Genomic DNA, 25,936 nt, shown 5'->3' on the forward strand with positions numbered 1-25,936 from the left:
CACTAGGAACGCTAGAGTTATAGTCCATACAGGTTCACAGTCAAACGTGTTGTCACTGTCTATATTCCGAAAACCTAAGACTGCCACTCTCGTGCCAAGCGGTGCCGTTCTGACACAGTATGGGAGTAGCGTCATCAACATCGCCGTCTTCCGTTTCCGTGAAACGTGGCGCAACAAGGTGTGCGCCGATTTTTTCGTTGTCAAGAAAGATCACTGCCACTCTCGTGCCAAGCGGTGCCGTTCTGACACAGTATGGGAGTAGCGTCATCAACATCGCCGTCTTCCGTTTCCGTGAAACCTGGCGCAACAAGGTGTGCGCCGATTTTTTCGTTGTCAAGAAAGATCACAGTGCTAACTTAGGGTTGGCAACCAGCGAAAAGCTAGGAATCGTCTAGCGTGCGATAGAAAACGCGACGTCACGCAACGCTGATGCAGTCCTCTAGGATTCCCAAGACTGTTCCACAGAACAGGACGCGCCCCACGCGAGCAGAAAATTGTACTTCAAGAGGATGCCCAGCCAGTTATCCAACAAGCCCGAAGAGTTCCCCTGTCCCTGCGAGCGCCTCTTCGGGCTAAACTAGAGCGGATAGAAAAGGAAGGCATCATCCAGAACGTCAGCAGCCCAACTGACTGGGTAAGCCGACTCGTTATTGCCTTCAAAAAAAAACGGAACGTTAAGGTTTGCATGGTCTCAAGACGCATAAAGGCAAACCTAAATTTATAACACGACGAAATGCCTCGCTGAGAGGACATTGAAGCAAATTTGGTAGGAGAAAAGTTTTTTCTCGTATGGACGCAAATGCTGGATTACACCCAATACCATTATAGGAGGAGTCGTCTAACGTATGCACATTTGCTACTCCATTTAGCCGTTATCGCTTCCTCAGACTCTCATTCTGTATAGCATCAGCAAGCGAGGTATTTCAGAAAGCCCTCAACGATATTGTCAAGGAGCTGACCGCGTAGCCGTTTAAGTGGACGATGTCTTGATGTGGGGTACAAATAAGGCGCAAGACGACCAAAGATTGTGCAGTGCACTTAAAGCCGCTGAAAATCGGGCATGAATTTTAATGCGTCAAAATTCCGGCTCGGCATGCCAGAGGTACTGTACATGGAAGAATCTTTAGCCATGACGGTATTAGGCCAAATCCTGCTCCTGCTGAAGGTCTTCTAAATATGCCAAATCATCAAGGCACATTGGCGGTACAAAGGTTACTCGAGGTAGTTAACGACTATAGCAAGCATGTCATCGCTATCTCAGCGCACGTCGACCCTAAGTTGTCTTATGAAGCAGGACTATGTTTTGGATTGGGCGCCAAACCATGAAAAGTACTGGTAAGCTATATGTCAAGAGTTGAGCGAAGCGCCGCTGCTGGCCGTCTTTGATTTTAGTTTGGACACTGACGTAACTGCAAATGTTTCTCTAAGTGGAGTTCGCGCGGCACTCCTGCAATGTCAAGGGGACTGCTGGAAACCGATAGCTTACGCGTCAAGGGCACTGACGACGCGGAACAAAGGTATTTTCAAACTGACAGAGGCTTTGGCTTTAGCCTTCAGTTGCGAAAAGTTTAGCCACTTCGCTTATGGCCGGACAGGCATCCTCGAAAGCGATCACAGTCCGTTGATAAAGATATCCAAGAAAGGGGTTGCCGACATGCCAAACAGAGTTCAACGTATTTTTCTGCGATTACTCAAGTATGACTATACGTTGACGTTTGTTCCTGGAAAGAAGATGACCCTGGCTGATATGCTGTGTCGGTATCCAGTTCCTGAACACAAGACGGTGATAGAGATGAGCGATGTCGAAATCTGCGCAGTCACGGTTGTAACCGCACTCGTGAGCCGACAAACGTGTAAAGAAAACTGCTACACATACACATCCGTACCTGGGCCTGGTACGGCAAAAGTTAGCAAAAGATAAGGTAGATGGTCCAATGAAGCCTGAAGCCGGCGAACTTTCGACATCCTTTTGAAACGAGTGAAGGTAGTGATACCGACAATCATGCGCAGAGACGTACTGAACCGTATTCACGCAGGCCATTTTAGGCAGATGAAGTGCATGGTCGGAGCCAGGAAAATGGTGTATTGGCGGAACATAAACACGGACATTAAGACATTGATCGAAAGTTGCCCAACCTGCATCAAATACGCCTATGAGCAGCCATCAGAACCGTTGATTCTTCGTACAACACCGACCCAGCCATGGTACTATGTGGCTGGTGATATTTTAAAACTCTGTATAGTATTACCTATGCACACGCGATTCAATGTTCAATTTCCTATAGATGGAGTAACACGACAGCCAGTTCAGTGATCGATAGATTGGGCGCGATATTTTTAAGATTTGGTATTCCCGCGGAAGATTGCTCAGACAACGGTCCACAGGTCAGAAGCCACGAGTTCATTTTCTTCACAGCTTAATGGTTTCAACCATGCTACCTTCAGCCCGGAATATCTCCAATCTAGCGGGCTTGCAGAAAAGTGTGCGCAGATCGTGAAGCGGATTGTGATAATAACGAAAGTGGCAAATGAGTGTCTCTGGATGGGCATATTGAATTACGCGGCCAAACCTAGCGAAGATGGCCAGTCTCCAGGCGAGCTGCTGCAATGGAGGCGGCTGCGCACACCAGTACTGGGCTTTACCCTGTGCCGTCTTTGTCCTTGTCCAGGAAAACCAACTAGCCCAACAGCATGTCTTCCTCTGTGGGCTTCGTGGCTGTACCCCGATGCAGGCCACAAAATCAGGTTCTGTTTCTAATACAGGTGAGTAAACCGTACGCTTTATTTGCAAAGAAAACTAGCAATCATTTTCTGGTACAGCTTCCTAGTCCACAGTGATGTATCGACGTCGTTACTGAATGTTTTTAAACTGTTCGCTACATGCTACTGTTATCCGGGGATATGGAAACGAATCCGGGCCTGACATTACGAAGGAGGTGCTTGCTGAACTGAAGACAATGTCTCCTGGCCAGGCTACACTAATCCCTAACGTACAGGACATTAAAAACAATCTAACGAGAACAGAGAAGACTATCCCTGATTTAATTAATCGGATTGAAGCTTTAGAAGTCTACCATCAAAATCTAGTAACTTTGACAACTGGCGTAGAAAATGTTCAGAATACCGAAGAGGATCCATAACTACAGCGCAAACGACAAGACAGAAATGAAGGAAGGACACCACACAGCGCTGACTCACAACTAAAGTTTTATTGGATGCCAGCAGATATAAATACCTCCCTGGCGGCCAAAATGAATACAGTCCACACTTACATGCGTGAATGACATACTAGTATACCAGGCACGTATCACCATCTCACCATCTCAAGTTCGAAAGATGTTATCGCGTTCCTAGAAAGTAACTACAATAGGAAGCTTCGTGGATTTTCAGTCGATGTAGAGGATCTTTATTACACCATTCCTCAAGCAGAAATTTTGTCTTCCACCAATGACCTGATTGATGAACATGGTGCTGTTGCATTTCAGAATGAGAGCGGAATTTTCATTAGTGGTTTTCTTGAATTGTTGTCGCTCTATCTCGACTCAACTTTCGCGGAATAAAATGGCGATGTTTTTATTCAGAAAGAGGGGATCTGTATTGGTTCATGTCTAGCGCCTTTCCTTAGCGACGTGTTCCTAGCTGCACGAGACAGAAGGATGAAAGAGCGATTTGAAGGTTCCAGAGTTTGTAGCATGTTTAGATTTGTTGACTACTTCGTGTTTTTAGATTGGGACAACCTTGATTTCAAGCATCAATTTTCTGACGTCATTTCGGTGTTCTCAGAATGCCTCACACCATTGGTTTTAACACACGAAGTACCATTGAAAGATGTTATTAGGTTTTTAGATCTCTCGCTTCATTTCACTGCATCTCATGTTTCTTGGGCTTATGAGCCCCGTGTGGTTAAGCCCATCTTGCCTTTTTCATCACCTCACTCCAAGCTGGTGAAGAGAGCGATTGTAGATACTGTTTTTAGCAACACAGTGAACAAATCCTGTGAACACATGTTGGAGCATAACTTCAGCAACCAAGTAGACCGCCTTGCAAAGGCTGGCTACCCGCCTGAATTATTAATTTCCGTGGCAGGAAACCTACAGAAAAAGTTAAAATCAAAGGGAAAAAGTGAATGTATGAAAGAGAAGAAGAAAAGGAAGATGATGAGAAAACGGTACTTAGAGAAGCCGTTACAACAGCTGGGTCTTAATTTGAGCAGCCAAATTTTATTATCGTTCGGTGCCACCATGCTTGGGTAGAGCCACAGGTATGTTTTTGACGCCATTCAAAACTTCTTAATAGAAACAAAACGTCTGCCTGTCTAATATGCTTTGAAGTTTTAATCTGTACATATAAATCTTACTATTCTCCTACTGCGTGCGTTAGTATTTACTCTTATATATTTTGGTTTACCATAGTTACATTTCCTTTTCTATTCCCTAGCATTTATTTTTTTTCCGATGTAGTTATACATCTCAAAATCTAATATCTCTGCACCCCAATTCTTGGCCGATCCCCCTGTGTGGGTATGTGCCATCACATTAGAGGAGAACAACAACAACAACATCTTCACAAAGTGTCGCACAATCTAAAAAGAATTGGCAAACATGCAGACGTTGACGTCATCTATTCGGCGCCCAAACGATTGTCCAGCCTGATTAAGAATGTAAATTCAGAGAATAAAGATTCGCCCAAATGCGCGATAAATCACGCTAAACAATTTGTGCCTTGCCAGGAAGGGGTGGTATATTCACTGCCACTGTCTTGTGGTAAGCGATACATCGGCCAAACTAGCCGTGTATTAACGAAAGACTCAAAGAGCATGAGTATAATGTCTCACATGTCGCTATCACTGGCCACGTGGCGAAATACTGCAGGCACTGCAAAGACAATAAGGATAACGATGATACCAACGTCTATGAGCCAAACTATAAGGAATGTACAGTGTTAGGAAAGAACCGTGACCTGTTAGCAAGGGAGATAATAGAAGCTCACTTAATAATAAGGCTCTCGGAGGAAAGCATCAGTGCTTCATCTGTCGCGTTGTCAGAAAAAAAAAGACGATACCTTGATTGCGAATATTGACAAGTACCTGCTCACTGATTATGTTGTATTCACTCGCTTGTGATTTGCATGGTGATACGTTCCAGGTATACTAGTATGTCATTCATGCATGTAAGTGTGGACTGTAATAAATTGTAATTCACGCATGTAAGTATGGACTGGAATAAAAGTTTAGTTGTGAGTCAGCGTTGTGTGGTGTCCCTCCTTTGTCTCTGTCCCGTCGTTAGCGCTGTAGTTATGGATCATCAAAAACACCAACTCGCCCAACAAATGCTTTTACCGAAGAGGAGACGTCCAAGCTGGTACAAGATCTCAAGAATCGAATTGATACGCCGAGAACCGCTCACGTAAGTGCAGTTTGATTCTTATGGCCTTCCAGATCCCACGCCATCCGAAACATTTGCCAAATCTGAACAACTCATTATTCACCATTGTTCCGATGCCCTGGATTTAACATTAGACAGTAAAGACATTAAACGTCTTGGGCGTTAGAGTACGGAACGCCTGCGTCCCAAAATAATGAAGCTTGCACATTTTAAGACTAAGCAATTGATCCTCTCAAACGGCCGAAAACGGAAGCGCGCTGAATTTAGCATTGGTGAGAATCTCTTCCGCCAATTTAAAAATATAAGAGAACAACTTGTCGCATTTGCCAAATCCAAAAAGGTAAACTTATTTCTTGCTCTTGTGGGATTCGGGCTTGCTGCGGCTGCCCTTTGCGCGGCCGCCGCCCGCTTCCCAGTTGTTCTCCTCGTTCCCTTTCTCCCGCCTGAGGCGGCGGAGAGGGGCTCAGACGACTTGTCACTGTCGTTTGGGCCACAGCTCCGCCCTGGCGTCCCAGTGGCTGTTCTCATTGGCGCCTTTTGGCGGGAACACGGCACCGCTTCGAGGGCCGCGCTCGCGCGACAGATGCATGACAGATTCCAGTAGCTTGGCAGTGAAAGCAGTGCCTCGGTCCGTTATTATAACTGTCGGGGCGCCGTGCCTCAGGACGATGCGTTCGATGAAAAATATCGCTGCCTCGATTGCTGTACCGCGCTGGAGAACCTTCGTCTCATCGTAACGCGTGAGGTAATCTGTAGCGACAATTATCCACCTGTTGCCCGAATCAGAAATTGGAAAAGGACCCAACAGATCCATGCCAACTTGTTCGAATGGGTATCTTGGCACTTGAACAGAATGCAGTAAACCGGTCGGTTTCACAGGCGGTGTTTTCCGTCGCTGGCAATCATGGCATGTTCTCACGTAATGTCGTACTGCGGCCGCAAGGTTTGGCCAGTAATAACTCTTCTTAATTCGGGCCGAGAGTTCGAGCACACCCCAGGTGACCCGCGGTCGGCTCGTAATGAGATGCCAGTAAGATTTCTTCGCGAACAGACTCTGGTACGACGAGGAGGTAATCTCTTCCCGTCGGAGCGAAGTTGATCTTATATAAAACTTGTTTCGCATGCAAAACGATGAATGCGTTCTGGCGAAGAGACGGGGAACTTCTCTAGTGCGCGCTTCCAGAAGATTGATAAGTGGTGCGAGAGCCGGGTCGTCACGTTGCTGCTGCGAAACAGTGACCTCGTCGACGGCTGCGATAAGGGGGAAGTTTGGTTCTTCGTCTTCCCGCGCAGCCTCGACAGGTGATCGGGACAAGCAGTCGGCCTCGTTGTGCTGACGTCCAGACTTATACACGATGGTCATGTCGAACTCCTGTAGCCGTAAACTCCATCGTGCAAGGCGTCCGGAGGGGTCTCGCAAGTTCGTTAACCAGCACAGAGAATGGTGCTCACTCATAACCCGAAAGTGCCGGCCATAAAGATAGGGTCGAAATTTCATCACCGCCCATACATTCTTTTTCGGTGGCGGAATAGTTCGATTCGGCACGGGACAAAGTCCGGCTGGTGTATGCGATAACTCGCTCGGCACTGTCTTGCCACTGGACGAGTACAGCGCCTAGACCCACGTTTCTGGCATCTGTGTGGACCAGAGTCTCGGCATTCGAATTGAAATGGGCAAGCACAGGTGTTGTCTGCAAGCGGTGCCGTAACCCGTCGAATGCCTTTTGCTGTTCGTCCGTCCAGGTGAAGGTGACATCATCCAGGGTGAGACGTGTCAACGGAGCGGCAATGCGTGAAGTTTTCAATAAACCTACGGTAATAGGCGCAGAGGCCCAAGAAACGGTGAACTGTCCTCTTGTTACATGGAGTAGGGAATTTGGTGACGGCTGTTGTTTTAGCGGGATCGCGACGAACTCGTCGGTGGCTGACGACGTGGCCCAAGAACAGGAGCTCTTCATAGCCAAAGTGACACTTATGTGGTTTTAACGTGAGGCCGGCAGATCTGATAGCCCGTAGCACAGCGGAGAGACGTTGGAGGTGTTCCTCGAACGTTGGTGAAAACACAACAACGTCGTTCAGGTAGACAAGACACATCTGCCATTTAAGACCAGGCAGAACTGCGTCCATCATTCGCTGAAATGTCGCTGGAACGGAGCACAATCCGAAAGGTAGGACTTTGAATTCATAAAGCCCCTCGGGCGTGGCAAACGCTGTCTTCTCGCGATCACGTTCATCGACTTGGATCTGCCAGTAACCACTCTTAAGATCAAGCGATGAAAAGTAGCGCGCGTGGCGCAGCCGGTCTAATAAGTCATCAATGCGTGGCAGCGGGTATACGTCTTTTTTTGTGACCTGATTGAGCTTACGGTAGCCCACACAGAACCTTAAACTTCCGTCTTTCTTCTTAACGAGAACAGGCGAAGCCCAGGGACTCCTCGATGGCTGTATGACACCGTCATTTAACATCTCGTCTACCTGTTGAGCAATGACTTCGCGTTCCCGCGGTGACACTCGGTACGGGTTCTGTCGGACTGGTCGGGTGCGGTCGTCGGTTATCATGAGGTGCTTGGTCAAGGGCGTCTGTTTAACCGCGGAGGAGGATGGGAAGCAGTCTTGAAACTGAAAGAGTAGCCCGACGAGTCTGTCCTTCTCTGCCGGTGATAGAGCGGGATTCACATCAGGGTCGAAGTTGGCCGTTTGGCTGGCAGATGTGTTGGTCTCAAGAACAAAGCAGTCGTGGGCTGCTTCTGCGACACCTTCAAAGTAGGCTACCGTGGTGCCTTTAGCGATGCGTTGCCGTTCGTTCCCGAAGTCCGTAATCAGCACGTGAGCTAGATCATTAGTCAGATGAACTATACCGCGTGCAACACAGACTCCATGATGTAACAGAAGCTCTGTGTTCTGTTCGGCAACGCCGGCAGCACAGGACTGATCATCGCGCCAGACTATGACGAGAGCAGACGAACGTGGCGGCTGGATACATCCGCGTCAACGATGCGTAAAGGTGCGTGGCGTCGTTCGGACTCAGCGGTCATCGTTGCAGGCGTCGAAAACGTGACAGTACGGCGAGGAACATTAATAATGGCCCCATGCTCATGTAAAAAGTCCATGCTGAGTATGAGGCCCTTACAGCAGTGCGGCAGGATAACAAAAACAGCTACAAAGGCTGAATCGGCGATGGTTACTCGGGCAGTGCATCATCCGATCGGCGTCATAAGGTGACCGCCAGCCGTACAAATTTGCGGTCCCAGCCATTCAGTTTTCACCTTGGAGAGCCGACCTGCGAAATTCTTGCTTATTATTAAGAAGTCTGCTACGGTGTCTACCAAAGCGGTTGCTGGGTGTCCGTCGACGAGAACGGAAAGGTCGGCGCTAACAACGTGATCGGCTTGAGGTTGATTGGGTGTTTCGGGTTCATGCGGCGGCGGAGGCATTGTAGTCACAGCATCGGGTTGAGTCGTCACGGGAGGGTCTTCGGGACATCGATTTCGTTCGTCAGCAACCTGCCCCCCTGAGGTCGCCGCCTTCAGTTTCCCCGGTGTGGGCTTGGCGACCGGCGCCTCGGCGCATCATTAAAAGCATGGCGGCTAGGTGACGAGTAGCGCGCGGGAGAAGACTGTGTACGGTCGCTCGAAGAAGTTGCATGGGTTGCGAGGTATTCCTCAATTTCTGGAGGGCGTTCGCCGGCCCGGGGATGCGGGGAATCACGAACAAAGCCTCGAAGACCGAGTTCACGGTATGGACAACGACGGTACAAGTGGCCGGGTTCTCTGCAGTGGTAGCACAGCGGCCGTTGGCGAGGAGTGCGCCAGACGTCTGCCTTCCGAACGAGTTGCTGTATGACGGGGCTCTGCTGGGATGGCGGCTGGTAGGGAGGCTGGTAGAATAGTGGCTGAGGAGCGGACGGCTGCATGACGAGGCTCTGCTGGGATGGCGGCTGTCAGGAAGGTTGGTAGAACGGCGGCTGCAGACTGGGCGGCGGCTGTGCTTCGAAACGAAGCTGTTGCGCAGGAGGCACTGCCGGCCGGCGAAGAGCCGCTGCGTAGTTCATAGAACGTGGCTCCGACAGTGAAAATGTTTAACGGATTTCTTCACGCACGGCTTCGGTGACAGCTGCAGCAGTCGGGTTACGCGAGCCTAGATTGAACTTGAGGAGCTCCTCGCGAACTACCTCGCGGATTAGCTCACGCAGCGAGTGATCTTGAGGGGACCCGGTCAATGTGGTCACACTGCTGAAGGGCTGACCACAGGCAGACTCCGTGCGCCGGTATCGTTGCTGCAGGGCTCGCTCAATGAGGGTAGCTTCCTTCGTGAAGTCCGCGACGGTTTGAGGTGGACTGAGAACCAGACCAGCGAAGAGGGGTTCTTTTACGCCCTGCATCAGGTGGCGCAACTTCGCTGATTCCGTCATGTCGGGATCAGCCCGTCGGCAGAGATGGGTCACGTGCTCAGCGAACATGGCCACGCTCTCGTTAGGTAGTTGCACACGAGCTTCTAGGAGGCGGCGTGCGCGATCACGGTGGTCGTGGCTGGCAAGTGTCCCGTAGCTGCTGGCGAAAGGAATCCCAGCTTTGAAGACTGGCTTCCCTATTCTCACACCACGTTTTTGCGCAGTTCTCAAGGGCGAAATATACATTGCGCAGCTTCTGAGCAGGGCTCCACTGATTGAATTGCGCCACTCGCTCGAACTGGTCGATCCAGTCGTCGACATCTTCCCCAGTACCGCCATGAAAACTGGGGGGCGTGTGAGGCTGCTGAAGCAGCAACTGATGCTGACTTGCCTGGGCCATTACAGAAGTCTCAAACTGCTGGTCAGCTAGCGTCGGTTCAGGTAGAGGAGCGAATTCCGGCGCCAGACCTCGGAGGCGACGGCTGCAGCGATGAACGGGTGTCGACACGAGCGGAAGCCGGTTGGGACTCGATGAGCGGCTGCGAGAGGCCCGAGACATGTAATTCAAGGCCTCACCTCCACCAGTGTCACGTAGCCGTTTAGGCCCGTAACCAGAAGGTTGGTTTTAATAGGGGGTTGACCTAGTAGGTTCAGAAGAGCAGGTCCAGAGAGCACTGAGTGACCGCAGCCGACTTCAGCTTCTTCTTCTCGAACGCCACGGGGCCACTTCTTCGAGTCCGCGCACGAGACTCTCGATGAGTAGCCGCCTAGCGGCTGCTGTTGCACACGCTACAATATCATCTACACTAAAGTCATGCCATTTCAAGATACTAACATATCTCATTCACCCTGCGCAGCATGGATTTTGAATGATTTTGATGATTTTGTACGGACTATCTCCAGTACCTGATCGAAACACTGGGCTCCTTTGCTTAAAAGGTCCTTCTCTGGACCGTGGCCCTTTAAACCATTTGTCTGGGGTGATAAGGGGACGAATACCAGAAATCAGATGCGCATAAATGGAGAAGTTCTATTAGATCGTGGTCTTTGTCACTTATCCCTACTCTCGGGGGACAATGTCGCAAGGTTACCGAATGAAGCAGAAAAATAGACACTTGCTTGGCTGTAGCGGCGATAAGAGCAGTTGTCTCACAGTAGCAAACCAGATGATCCACACATATACAACTAACCAACGATTGACTGTTTGCGACTTTTCGAAAGAACACAAAAGGTCAACTCCGACTTTCTCAAAAGGAGCCCTGGGCGGCTCTACAGGGTGAAACATTCCGGGGGCTTCACCAGTAGGACTTTTGTGACTGACACTCAGGACAGCTGGCCACATACTGGTTAATCGTGTGCCGCATCGGGGGCCAGTAGAATCGCTCCTGGGTGCTGTGCAAAGTTCTCGCCTATCCCAGGCATCCGGAAGCTTGGTTGTCATACATGGCGCGTAAAACAGACAGTCGGAGGCTTTCAGGAACTACCAGCAGAAACAGAACGCCAGTGTCTGAGTATACCATCTTTTATAGCAGGGCATCACGTGCACAAAACAGGCTGTTTGAGGTTGGGTCTTGAGCAGGATTCAAGAACGGCTTCAGGTGCTGGTCGCTGTGTTGCTCTGTTCGGAAGGTGCGAATTTCGGGTAAGCTCGTAGATAAAGCAGCGATGTAATGCTCGACGTTTTCCGCGTCACATTCTGTTGTGGCAAGTGGTAACCGCGAGAGGCGGTCCGCATCTGCTTGCCGTCGGCCACTCTTGTATGAAATAGTATAGTCGTATTCTTGTAATCGAAGAGCCCAGCGGGCTGGGCGACCAGACGGATCACGGAGATTGAGTAACCAACATAGGGAATGGTGATCTGTTACTACTACGAACGGCTGTCCGTACAGGTAGCAGCGAAACCGCTGAACGGCGAAAACGTTCGCGAGACACTCCTGCTCGGTGATGGAGTAATTGCGTTCAGTCTTACTGGCATAAGCAGACATGTTCGCGGTCGTGATAGCGCTGAACGAGGACAGCACCAATGCCTATACCACTTGTGTCAGTATGTACGCCCGTTGGAGCAGAAGGGTTGAAGTGCCGTAAAATAAAATGCAATGTTAAGAGGAACTTCAGTTGCCGGAAAGACGAGTCACACGCAGATGTCCACTCGAATGGAGCGTCTTTATGTAGTAGGCACTTGAGCGGGAGTGCGACGTGTGCAAAACGAGGAATGAAATGTCTGGAATAGGAGCAACGCCAAAAAGAAGCTGCGGAGCTCCTCCACATTACGAGGTTGCTGAAACGCGGCAACAGCTACGGACTTCTGTCAATCAGGCCGTACGCCATCACCATTGACGATTTGACCAAGCACCAACACCTGTCGCTCAGCAAAACGCACTTTTTTTAATTCAGCACGAGGCCATCTTGGCGCAAGCAGTTCAGCACAAACACTAGGCGGTCGTTGTGCTCTTTGAACGTCCGGCCAAAGATGACTACGTCGTCCAGATAGCACATACAGACAACCCATTTCTGTCCGCGCAGTATAGAATCCATGAATCTTTGAAATGTCATAGGTGCATTGCACAAACCGAAGGGCATAACATTAAATTCGAACAGTTCACCGGGAATGATGAAGGCGGTCTTCTCCTTATCTGCTGGGTGCATCGGAATCTGCCAGTATCCAGCCCGAAGGTCCACGGATGAAAAGTATGTGGCAGAGTACCAGCAGTCAATGGCATCATCAATTCGGGGAAGCGGGGACTGAATTTTTGGGGACTGAATTGAGGTGGCGGTAATATATACACATTCGCCATGTACCAACTTTCTTTCGCACAAGAATTACCGGAGCCGCCCAAGGACTGCACGAATCTTGAATGACACCAAGCTTCAACATTCCACGAGCTTTCTGATTTGATTACCTTGCGCTTGGAAGGCGCCACATGGTGCGGCTTTTGGCAAATTGGGTGTGCATGAGGGATATACTAATCATACCACGCAGTTGAGCATTCACTGTGGATGCTGCGACACGTCGCTCGGGTACGTCCGTAACCAAGGCCACTGACTTTGCACGTCTTCTGTACAAGAGGCATTATTCATGCCAGCTGATAACGAACTGGCTGCGTGGGGCAATTAATGGTCCACAATCGCGTACAGTCCTGTTTTAAAGACACTAAACAATGTGGGATCAGGAGAGCTATCTGTAGTTTGAATAATTAGGCGTCAAGATCGCATAAAAAGCTTCGGTCAGCTAGAGAGTACGCAACTAGAACACTCTGCCCATACATCGGGGCACAACAGCGTCATCGCACATGCAAAGCACGTCATCACAAACAAGAGGGTCCTCAAAGATATCAGGGGGAAGGCAGCCTTCAACACTGATCTCGCCCGTGCTACAGTCTATGGTTGCGGCACACATGCACAGAAAGTTCGTACCGAAAATTACATCATAAGTGAAATATTCAGTACTAAGAATTCAGCCGAAAGCACTGTTCCTTTAGACACACCTTGACACTACACACTCCTATAGGGTACAACAAATCACCACTAACGACATGAAAATTTAAATTGCCGTGCCATTAAAACATTAATTATGATCCCAGCAGGTTTTTAAACAATCGACTTATAATCGAAATAGTTGCCCCCGTGCCCACTAACGCCATGGTGGAAACATCGTCAACAAACGCCCGAATATTAATTTTGAGCATAGTCACAGAGGGAGGTATTTCAGCGAGTAGCAGTCGTTCTCCGGCTGCCTCACCTAAATCGGTAGCGGCGCCTAGTTTTCCGGCGGTTGTGACTCGGAGTGATGCCGCGGGGACGGCGAACGGTGGGCACGAAACGCGGGCGGTGGAGTCAGACTCCGGTGGGAAGCCGGGGAGTGGTTGCGCACCCCACCGGGCTGAAACTGGGCTTGTAGAGGAGGTGGCCAGTACCGAGGAGTGTCAATTGGGTTATCACTCGTCTTCGTGCCTGGGTACGTGGTTCGGTCATACCGCGATGGTGGAAGACGGCGGCATGGTCTTGACATATGGCCTGGGATGCCACACCGGTAACAGACAGGAACAGGGCTGAGAAAGGTTTGGTCTTGAAGGGTCTCAATGTCAAAGTGGCGATAAAAGCCAGGGTCTCGCTGATCTGCAAGCCTGAGTGGTCGCCTAGGTCTTCGTGAGTGAAGATCGTTACGCTAATCAGGATGCCTGGAAGACACAGGGCTGGCGAAATGTTGACACGCCCACTCGTTGGAAGAGGCAGAGTGTGCTGTGCGGACAGAAGAGTATTCGGGCTGCAATTGCAGCGAGTAGGCTGTTTCGCACGGAAAAGATGAGCGGCAGGGCTCTGGTGAGGTGTGCCGGCCGTGAGAATCGAGCCGGATGAGTTCTTCACGAATTATATGCAGAATAGTCGAAGCTAGGTCCGTGGAGACATGCTCGTTAACGCTGGTGACAGTTGTCACATTGGGCAGTCTTCCAAACTTGGGCGTTATTCGGCGGATTTTCAGCGCTTTAAATGTGCGGATGTGACGCAGGACAAGAGAGACAGCCGAGATATCTTTGGCAATGAGGAAGCTGTAAACATCCACTGCAATGCCCTTCAAGAGATGTCCTACTTCGTCCTCCTCCGACATACGAGAGTCAATGGTATTGCATAATTTGAGGACATCTTCGGTATAGGCAGTACCCGTCTCGCCGGGTGGTTGGGCACGATGAACAAGGGTTTGCTCGGCCCATTTCTTGCGCGCTGACGAGTGGCTGAAACACTGTTTAAAGGCCCACTGTCCACCCTCCGGTAGAAAATATTTTCTTCCCCGGTGACTGTGAGACTTCGCCCCTAGAACGCAAGGCCGTAAAATGTTTTTGAAAAGAGTAACTAATAACGCATTTACAGCCACCGCAACCACCCGATTCTGTCATGCTTCTCTCCTTCCGTTCCCTCGCAAAGGTTTTTCACTCTCCTTCCCGAGGTCGTCTAGACTCCGCAATACAAATTCCCCTTCCTCCTCCGCATTTGACGGGAGGTGGGGCGTGGCTCTCCGCGAGCGCGAAAAAAAAAACGGTCGAGGGAGCGCGCGCCGCTGGATTCAGTCTGGCCGTGGCGAGGGAAAAGCGCGCCGCGAGCGGTAGACACCCATCCTTCTCCCGTCAGTCAGCGAGACGGACCAATGGACATCGTTCGCGGTACGTACGTCATTGCTGTGGCCCGTCGGGCCAGCGCAGGAAACGGGGAAGCTGGCTTCCCGGAGGAGAGCATGAGAGGGCTTTGAATTGTATTTTCGATGCTTTGCGGCGCGCGTGTCACTGTAGCATTTTGCACAGACTATCTCCGGTACCTGTCGAAACACTGGGCTCCTTTGCTTAAAAGGGCCTTCCCTGGACAGTGGCCCTTTAAATTCAGTGGCAAAACGCTTTCCTGTCGTCAGCTTGTCCTCGTGATTTCCAAACCAGATAATGTAATATAATATAATAAAATCAAATTTATTTTCGCCATTGGGTACAAATGAGCGAAAAGAGGTGGCTGGAGTAAAAGATGCTTTCTCTCCAGCTTGAGGACGCTCCAGCCGGCTTTACATCAGCAGCAAACACAAGGCGAAAACTACATGCGCAAAATGTTTTTACTATTAAACAGGCCCTTTGTAAACATGAGGCGAACAAAAAAGACTACATCGAAGTGGACATAAAGAGCACAGATAACATAACTAAAACAAAAATGAAGACAATTGATTGTTATACGAAGAGAATGCTAATGTGTGTATGTGACATTCCAAGAACATCTAGGCAGTGGAAATCAATGTCGTTCAAAAGGGACGGTAGTGAGTTAGTGAGTACTTTATTCTTTTAACCCCGGATCCAGTACGTGAAAGAGGAACAAACCATAGTGGTTGGTACCTAAAAGTGCAGGTTTTAGTCACTGTTTTAAGGTTGGCCATATTTATAACTGTTTTTGATGTTCCTTGCACAGTTTTTTTATAGGTACACAGTAGTTTGCACGGGTAAATATTTTCCGCCGATATGATCCTGTGTTTAAGGAAAAGTGGTAGTGCATGTTCAAACCGAGACGTATTCTCTATAGCGCGGACGGCTTTCTTTTGTAGTAGTACAAGCTTATCGAGGTATTCACCCAAACTAAAGAGCACTAGTTAATTTAAGAATTAAAAAGCGCGTTGTAAATAAGTTTCTGCATTTTTAGTGCGTAGCACTACTAGCCGCAATCATGGGTTTCGCCGGGGTCTATCCGAAGCCACTCACTCTCTCTTCGTGAACTTGAAGCGGAGAAAGCGAAGGTGGCTACGCGCGCGTCTCAGTATTGAGGAGGTGGAGCAGCCGCGGAGCTGTAGTAAAAGCTTCTCTCTCTGTCCATCCATCTCCCTGTGAACTTGAGAAAAGGAAGGGAAAGTAGCGGCGCCTACATCCCGCGATTTAACATTGAGGGGGCGGAGCGACAGCATGATGCACCCAGTTAGAGAGTAAGACTGTGAGAGAGGGGCGTGTCAGTTGCGGACGTGGCGGCCGTTCCAGGGCAGCGTTGCCCAAGCGTGTGTGCGTTTGCTTCGCTTCGCAATGGACGAAGCCGGTCCATCTGGCATTGCAGCGCAGGTTCGCCGGGCTTGACTTGCTGAAGCACTACGATGTTTGGGCCTTAGGTTTGTGTGTTGTGTGTTTTTGAAACGCAACCGCCGGCGCTGTTTGTCTTTGTGACTGCTGGCCACCTCTTGCGTGAGCTGAGGGAAGATTTTGGAGAGAGTGTAAATGGCTGAAGTGTATGCATGAAAGGTATAGCGGGTATAAGCGGTGCTACGCACCTAATTCGTATTTGATTAACTATTCAAATCGGTCATATTTTGTTTCCTCTACTTTCTGACGATATGTCCAGGTGATCTGTATAAGGCGCACCTTCAATTACTAGCCATCTAATATTTTTATTTGCAGTATAAGAGCTCGTACGGATGTACGAGTATCTTCGTCGTTGCCTCGCTGTCCTGTTGAGAATCTACATACTTGAACATATATATTGCCAAAAAATGTGCAAAAGATCTCCTTGCGTAGTAACAATGACGACGTCCAAAAGAGTGCAAATGTACACCCGACGCTATCAAAATATTTTCGGCTGTACACTCCGCGGAAGGATTCGGAGTATAGCAAACACCAAGAACCAGTAGCTTCAACAGCTTTGGGAGGTCGAAACAATCCCAAGATAGATAGATGGATTTATTGAAAGGAAAAAGCAGAGAGGTTGGTACGAATAATTCAAATCTGGCCTGCTACTCTGCACTGGGGAAGGGGAAGGAGAGAAGGAAGAAGGTCATAATGGGTGACGATGTGGGAGAAGGCATATGAAATATATATACAGACACAGCAGCTTGCTTTACAAACGTGAATCAAGTCCGCTGGCGCTCAAATAACAGCAAAGAGCGCGCACTGCCTGGACGCCCCTCCCCTTGTCCTGCCAAGCGCCCAGCAGCAGTTCCTCCGACAGAGGCCTCTTGTCTAAACGCTTCAAGGAAGCAGCTAGCACATTTATTTCGTTCGCATACTCTGGGCACACCAATAATGCATGGTCCAAAGCCTCTGGGATGCCACAAGTTGCAGCGCTTTTCGGGCTATATACCTTCACGTGTTTTTGAGTCACCATACCGCTCCACAATTTGGGCCTCAGTCATCCACTAATGTACCCAACGTGCGCACGATTCACTACACGCACACGAGTGCACAAGCATATGCGAACGCTCGAGCACACATCTAACAAGCAAAATAATATGGGAATGCAGGTTCACGAAAAACGCCTGCGCCGTCAAGAAACGCAAGGCACCCAAATGCAAAGAACCCAATAGAATGCTTCTGTCGCTTGAACGAATACGAGGGTTACGTTGGCTATACCGCAAACGCAGAAACGATTTAATATCCGGGGAATCCACATGTATCCTGTAAATTTAGTCCATGATTGGCAACACATGCGTAACATCTTTATTTCCATATTTTTTACGAGATAGGAAGGAAACCCAATATGTTCAAGCGAAACAAAGCAGAGGTGGGAGAGATCCCGCTAGGCAGTCAAACGCGCCCTGTTTCCCCATTACGCTAGCTGTTTCCGGCACTCAGCCTCAGCAACGACTATATCGCGCCTCAGTACTAGCTGGACTTGTAGACCTAGAGTTGGGCTGCTTTCAAGGCCTTTTGTGTTCTAGCATCTACTAAACACAAGTTAGCACCTTATCCTTCACGACTTCGCGCTCTGTTGAGTGGGCTTCAACAAGAGACACATACAGACGGAACCACTTCGGCCACCGGTGCAAAACATAAAATATTTCAGCTCAGATAAAAACAAAACAAGCAGCATATATTACGCTATGTCTTGCTTCGCTTGGCAAGAAATCTCTGAGATGTCCTGGAATGGTTTTTATCTTGAGGCGACACGGATCTCACACTGCCAGCAAGTTGTGTGTATGTGGAAGATCTAAAAAAATGAAGAATAACAAGCAACAAACACTGAATGTCCCAAGAAGCGGTAAAAAAAAAAAGAAAAATTTAAAACAGCCTACAATCGATGAATGCGGCCATTTTTGCGACCATATGTTGGTGTCAACCGAGCGGCTCGTGTGACACCAACATATGGTCCAAAAATTAAAATTTCGTAGTAACGATGCACTTTACGGGAGTTAATGTTTTTGAAAGCCGCAATATATAGCTGAAAGAGCTAGGTTTCAATTCATGCCTAGTATAAATGTCGATCGTCTGAAAGCGTTCTCCTACGCACTGTTCAGAAAATATTCTTCAATCTTTCATGGCGTTATTACTAAGCCATATTGTCACCGTACTGAAGGCGTTTCACTGTAGAGAATTACAACAGCTCTATCCGATCATGTCAACTAGGCAGCTAACGGCAATTCTTATATTAAAGGTAATGCGAGTGCATTCCTTATTAGTTTTTGAGCATTTCTAGCGCAGCCTGCATTCGAAACATATAATACGTGATTAAGAATAGGTTTACTTTGTGAAATATTCTGTCTTTTTAACAAGCCAGCTTCCATGGGATAAAAGTGATTACCACGCTTCTTTTTCAGGCCTATACCTCGTCCCAAGTTCTTAGATGTTTGTTTCAATGCCGACCCTTGCCTTCTTTTTATTTTTTATCTACTGCCATTTCTAGTTTTTCAAAACTTAGCTCGTCGAGGTTTTTTGCTTTTCTAGCTGTTTTATATGCCCACGCTTATGTTGAATTCCAATGGCAGATCGCGAGCTCTTGGCAGGGTCACAAATGGAGCGCATCACTCCGGCGTAGACACCTGTCTCCATATTTGCCATTGGAATGCGTTCGCTCCCGTGAGAGCATGCTTCCTGGTGGACGTAAATCAATCAGCGTGCACACTTTTTCTCGTGGCTCCACCCTCAGCAATGGCCGCCGTCGCCTTCGCTCTGTTGCGAGCACATTTTTGAAGCTGTTGGCAAAGCAAACGTATCTAATTGCGTGAACCTTTACGTTTCTGATAAAGCATACTGAAATCTTGGCTCGAAGCTGACAGATGTCTGAAGCGGCAGAGAGGCCGTTTTAAAAATGTTGCCGACGGCATCGCAAGCAACGGGAACGAAAGTTTTTCCTACATTCTGTAATTCAGGAGCTTATAATGCAAATAACTCGAAGAACGCTTAGAAACGTTGTTCTTGCGTCCGTTTAAATGCGGACATGTATAAAAAAGGTTCGAATGCAAAACAAAAATGTTTTTAATAACGACGTTGTCATGCCTGGCTGCGGGGTTTCGTAGTCTTGCTACCGCTAAAGTGTGCCGGAACAACGTTGAAAATCATGCATACAGCTCACGTGACTTGCGTTCAAGTTTATTTCCTTTTAGCAAGAAAAGGAGGGGCCAGAACTAAAAGCTGTAAAAACAGCTTGATGGGGTCCTGGCCCCCTTACAAGGTTGGCAAAGCAGCAGACAGGAGAAAAAATCAGTTCACATGTTTATAGCTAAACACGTTTATACAAACAAAAAACGAGTAAAACGTTGTACTGTTCCTTCTGTACGAACGAAGGAACGTTCTAAAATACAGCACAAAGATACAAGGAAAGAAGTGGGAAAGCACTGCTGATACAAAAAACAATGGCACACAAAGAGTAGTAGAAGTGCCATAAAATAGCCAATGTGTGCAGTTTTACAATCATATGAGCAAAAACACTAAAAGCTTTCTGAAATGTTATTTGCCAACACACTCATTCTTAATATGGATCTTGATTATTTGCGAAAATAATAAATAACTTGTTTTAAAGTGCAGTTACCCACAATTACAGATCGTTATACCGCTAATAAAAAAGAAACTTCCCTGCAATATGGCACTTTATCTTTTACGTGCACGAGCTTCCACCGTTCGCCCGAAGAATATGAATAAAAATGCTGAAATGGGGATACCCAATTTAGAGATAGCTACCGCTGTTCTTACTTACCACGTCAAATTTGTTCTCACTACCCATGTGTATTCTAGCTTCGGATTTCTGTCCATTTTTTCAGTTTGACTGTATTTCTATATAAACCCCAAGCTGCACCTTTGGCAAGTTATAAAACGTGCTGATAGCAATAGTTATGCGGTATACACTAGCTTTAGCAACCGCGGTCTAAAGGCAGTCGAAGTGGGACTTCCATTTTTGGCGTCTTTTTTTTCCATACAATTTAATTGTTGCGACAATGTAACCGAACGAAAACTAATAAATGCAAAGCTATTGATCATACAAGCATGCAGTTATGACGACGTCTTCTAGAGGTGTTCGATCACGAAGGCACTACAAGTAGAAGTGGGTAAGGTGGAGTATACCGTTTGACGAGTAGATAACTTTAAATATGATTTACGGAGAGCGCTCCCAATTCTTGGTTTCTAAATGCCATTCATATTGTAACATTACGCAGTCACGGAGACGTTGACGAAGTGCTGCTCTAGTGAGGAACGACGACGCTGAAGCTAGGCTCTGGTTGTCCTGCGAGTGTGTCCCTGATGGCCAACTGTTGCGGCTACGACGATGTGTGCCTCGTAACATCTTGGTAGAGGGAGCAGGCTACGACACCTGGATCTCCGCAATGGCCGCCAGCTTGGTGCTAGCACTATGCTGTCCGACGCAGCCCCTTCTAGAGCGGCACAGCCAGCGCCCACTGTCGTCGTGGCGCAGCCTCGTAATCTGGGCCCCTTTTGCGACCCCGATGACGTCGACATCGAAGACTGGCTCACTGTATACGAGCGAGTCGTAAGCACAATTGATGGGACGCAACATTGATGCTTGCGAACGTCATTTTCTACCTAGCTGGTACGGCGCGCGTCTGGTTTGAGACGCACGAAGATCTTACATCCTGGGACAAGTGCAAAGAGAAGCTTCGGGATCTCTCAAGCCGATTGGACGCAAGCTCGGCACTAAAAAGGACGTAGCACCTCGAGCACAATCTTCGACCGAATCATATCTGTCGTACATACAAGACGTACTAGCTCTATGCAGCAAAGTGAACTGTGCCATGCCCGAGTGAAGTGCGGCAGCCCAGGCCACTGGGGTCTTGAAATGAAAACACCACTCACTTCCCCCCCCCCCCTTTTTTTTTCTTTTTCTTTTCTTTTTTTTGAAATAGTTTTCTCTCTCTCTCTCTCTCTCTGCCCGTGTGTGACCAGGTAGGCCGCATCAAAAAGGGAATTACTGATGACGATTTAACCTTCTCTTTTGCAAAAACTGTACGATGGTCGACTGCGTCCTCCAGGTACGTCGGCGGTTTGAGCAAGCTAAACATCGTCGTATTGCTCCCCACTTCGACCGCTTGCCAAACACAGTTGCTACGTCCAGTGGCGTCACGAGGGGGCTGTGGGGGGTGCGGTCCGCACCGGGTGCGACGCTCAGGAGGGGGGGGGGGGGTTGCAGCAGTTAGATGGGTGAAAGGTCGGGGGCGAAATACATTTTGTGTAAAGACGCGAAAAGGCGCGCATTGATGTAGACACTGAATGACAAGTGTGATCGCCTCGTAGAACGAAATATTCTGATGTGAGGAGCGCTTGAAAACACATTCTTTAGTTTATGCTAGAGACTCTACGCCATTTTAACATTGGGCTGGGCCTGTGTACGTGCGTGTACCCAGGTGTTTGCACCTGTTGTGTTCACTATTTGACGAAGTTGATGCTGAGCAACTGTATATATGTGCAGACAAAAGAACTATCCCTTGACAAAGTAGCAGCAAAGTTGGAGGCCTTAAAGCTTTTTCTTGAAGAGGAACATGGTCGCCTAGCGGAAAATGCTGTTGAGTAGGCGCTCATAAAATGCAATGAACTTGGAATTGCAGTGGAGAGGCGTGTTAGGTTAAGGAAGATAATAGCAGATGAACATGCCAGAGATTCGGGAATTTTGTTGCAGGAAGAAAACAAGAGGGCGATGCTGAGTGCATTGATAGATTTTATGCCGAGCTCTGCAGAAGTTCCAAAAGCGATTCGAGAAGTGGCCACTCTCTTTGGACCTGTTGAAGCAAATAGCCTTCTTTCTTCAACTGAGGAAGGGCTCAATGTTTCTATTTCGAAACTTACCGAATTCTATGACAGATTGTCTGACACCGCTCTCATTATCGAAATTCCTAGGATGAGGAGACACATCAAAGCAGCCGGCATTGCCCTCGAAGTCATCAACAGTTGGGCAGCATTGGACGTCTAGACATTCATTACAAAGTGGGAATTTGTAGACTCCTATCCCACCCTGTCATTAAGGCTGTAGCTATTTCTCACGGTATGTGTGTCTGTGGCATCGTGTGAGAGAAATTTTTCTGAGCTGAAACTAATAAAATAACTTCTTGAGATTTACAATAGGTCAGTTTAGGCTATCAGATCTGCATTATTATTGATTGAAAATGAGCTGGCAAATGCACCGATTTTGATCACTTATCCGCAGCTTTGTAGTCCTGAAAGCCAGGAAAGCAAAATTTTAATTTGCGTTTCAATTTTTCTTTGCACTCCTTGAATATCTGCTTTTAATATAACCGTGATTTTTTTTGTCACAACTTGCATGAATAAAAGTCGTTTTTAAGTGCTCAAACTTTTTTAACAGTAGAACCTCGGTTATACGAATCTCTCTGTGTCTCGAAAGAATTCGTATCACCCGAAATTTGGTATCATCAAAACGAAAGAGATTAAGTTTTCAGAGTAGCTGTTTACGTCCGAGATCGTTTATTACGATCGCGTAGTCACAGCCCGCCACTCGCGGCGCACCAGGCAACCGCGACGTCCGCGTCAGACGCGCCACGGGCCTCCGCGGACTTCTCGCGGTGCGTACAGCATGACTAGAGTTACTATATAGGCTTAGCAGGACAAAAGATGGCATGACTTAGCAGGACAAACGATGGCGACGCGCCGCCAGAGTGGCGCCGCAGACTGCTCGCGAAGCGTAGAGCGCGACTATAGCGGTCGCGAAGTCTACGATGTGCGAACCATGCATCACCGCAAACTGCTCGCGATGCGTTCATACAGAGCGGCTGGCGATTGCGTAGTGCTCAAGGTTGCGGTCGCAGCTCGCGCGTTCGAGTTCATAGTGGCGCGAGAGAGTGACCGGAACATCCAAAATTTCGGACATTGTACACGATGCACTCCGGCCGGAGAATTGCGCAAATTCGTATCAGCCCAAAATTCATATCAACCGGATTCGCATCACCGAAATTTTGCTATATCGGTCAGTTCTTGATTGTACTTTTGCTTTCCATTCTTTGCGTGAATGTCCGCTTTTAAAATAACCGTGATAATTTCGAAATATTTAACATTAGGGGATACGTGTAGGCCTTTTAAATTTTGTATATGCGGCAGACATAATTCTTCGCTCCTTCTGACTTTTGCAAGTGTCGTGTTTTCTCGCATGTCTATTAAAGGTCCTGATTAACGGCCTGTCTGTTTTATTACTTTAGTTATTTTGTGTGCGTTCCAGTTGTCTTTGAGTTATAGATTTGCCTCTATAGTTCTCGCTTGTCATTCCAATGCATATTCCTGCGCGCGTGATAACGTGCATAGTCTGACGTTGTTTGTGTTCGCCATTCCTTTACTCTGACACATTATTACCGGCATATGAGCAGTTGTTTATTGCACGTTGGAAACTTATTCTTACGGTGAATTCGAGTACTTAGCGTAATAAGCACTACTCCGAGGAGGACACAAAAAGGCGCTTCTATACGGGTTATCGCGTTTTATTCGCTGATTCTTTCTGATAGTCTCTAAATATATATGCGAAGTTGCGTTGCTACTCCGTTATAGTCATTGTAGCATTTACCACTTCACGTCTTTGTTATATTTGGGCGCATACGGCTACAGGGATTCACACCCTTAATGTTTACACATTGCGCAGTTCAGAGGACACTTTGTTCTTACGGTCAAATACTGGGCAGTCACCTGCCTTAAGCCTCTTCCTCAGTTAAAGTTCTCGCAGCGTACATGTGCTAATGTTTCTTCCTTTTTCGAATATGGGCTTTTGATGTGATGTTTTACTGAATTATCAGTCGTGGGGCATGATCACTGCGTATAAGTGTTAAAAAGAAAACAAAATGCCACTCGCACTGCGTGATTGGGTGCAAAGCTAATTTTACTTCAGCGCAAACCATGAGTAAAGGGGAGGTAGGACGTTGCGATTCGGTGCTCAAAAAGCGGGGACAGAGGGGGGGTGGGAGGTGCATCTCCGTGCCTTCGCATCGGGTGCGGGTGACCCTAGTGACGCCACTGGCTACGTCTTCGTGCGAGGATCTGCCAACCCTGCAGCAGCCGTCCCATCAGCCAAACTTGACCAGAATCGTTCGCAGAGAGCTGGCGACAATGGCCCCCGTCACATTCACACCTCAGCCGGCGGATGGTACTATAGCACTGATCCGAGCTGTCGTTCACCAAGAATTCGCGAATGTGGGCCTCAATGCGAACGTAAGCCTCCGCTCTCGTCAGCCGTTCACACAGCCATCTGTCCAGCCCACCGTTCTGGTGTAGCTGCTGCGGCTCCGACTGCGCCCTTTCCGACACGTTGCCTCTACCGCAACACGGAAGAATGGCGACCTTGGACGACCGACCCATCTGCTCCAACTGCTGACGTGTCGGCCACATTTCTCGCCATTGCCGCAGCCGTTGGGTTCCACTACCTCTACCTCGCTACTATCATGATCGCAGCGCCGCCTACGGGCCACACCCAAACGCTCTTCTTGATTAGCCCTCTCGTGACTTTACCTCGCCATACCCGTGCATGTCCAGCCGCTCGCAGTCTCCCCAGACCCGCCATTCTCGCTCTCCCCAACCTCACCGTTCGTTGTCCCCTCAGGGGCCTTCTCCCAAAACTGATCAATGCCGCTCCCGCAGGTGAAGCTGCATTGACGACCCGACCCGAAAATCTACTGCTCACTCTCGCTCATCGCCGTAATCTTCTAGATATCTGTGTAGATTGTGTCCCTGTCACCGCCCTCATTGACACTGGTGCCAAAATTTCTGGCCTCAGCTCTTCGTTTCGCCGTCGACTCAAAAAAGTTGTCACACCCACCTCTTCATCATCCGTTCGTGTCGCCGATGGAGGCGCCGCTGTCGTCGTGGGACTTCCACTGCGCGCGTGAGCATCTGTGGTCGAACTACCCGTGTGCTCTCCACTGTAATTGACCGCTGCCCTCACGACGTGATCTTCGGCATCGACGTTTTAACGGCCCACTCTGCCCTGATTTATTGTTAAAGTAACCTCCTTTGCTTAGACCTGCCTTTCTGCTCCGACCACACAAATACGAAGCGGCACCTCCGCTCCATCGAGTTTGTTCGCCTACCGCCCGAAGCTGCATGTATGTTCCTTTGGCCTCGTTTCGTGCTATTCCTGATGCTACATACGGCATTTGTCCAATCACCGATGTTGTTCTCCACCGTAACGTCATCCGCCCTCACACTGTCATGACCGTCACGGAAAACAGAACCTATCTTCCCGTCCTTAACTTCAGCCGATCCGCCCAAGTTTTGCCCCATGGCATGGTACTTGCTGACTCGTTTCCGCTGGCTGACTGCAAAGTTCCTGCCCTCAAGCCTGTGCCTCTGTCTGAGCCCACCGTATCAGCTTCTGGTTCGACCCTTTTTACTCCCATGATAGCTGCAGATTTGTCACCTGAGCAAGCCAGGGCTCTCTCGAAGCTTTTGTTTTCGTACAGCGATATATTTGATTTTGGGGATCGACCTTTGGGCCAGACATCTGT

The sequence above is a fragment of the Amblyomma maculatum genome, unplaced genomic scaffold, assembly GCF_055883805.1.
Source record: "Amblyomma maculatum isolate TAMU_Amacu unplaced genomic scaffold, ASM5588380v1 scaffold_15, whole genome shotgun sequence".
NCBI lineage: Eukaryota > Metazoa > Arthropoda > Arachnida > Ixodida > Ixodidae > Amblyomma > Amblyomma maculatum.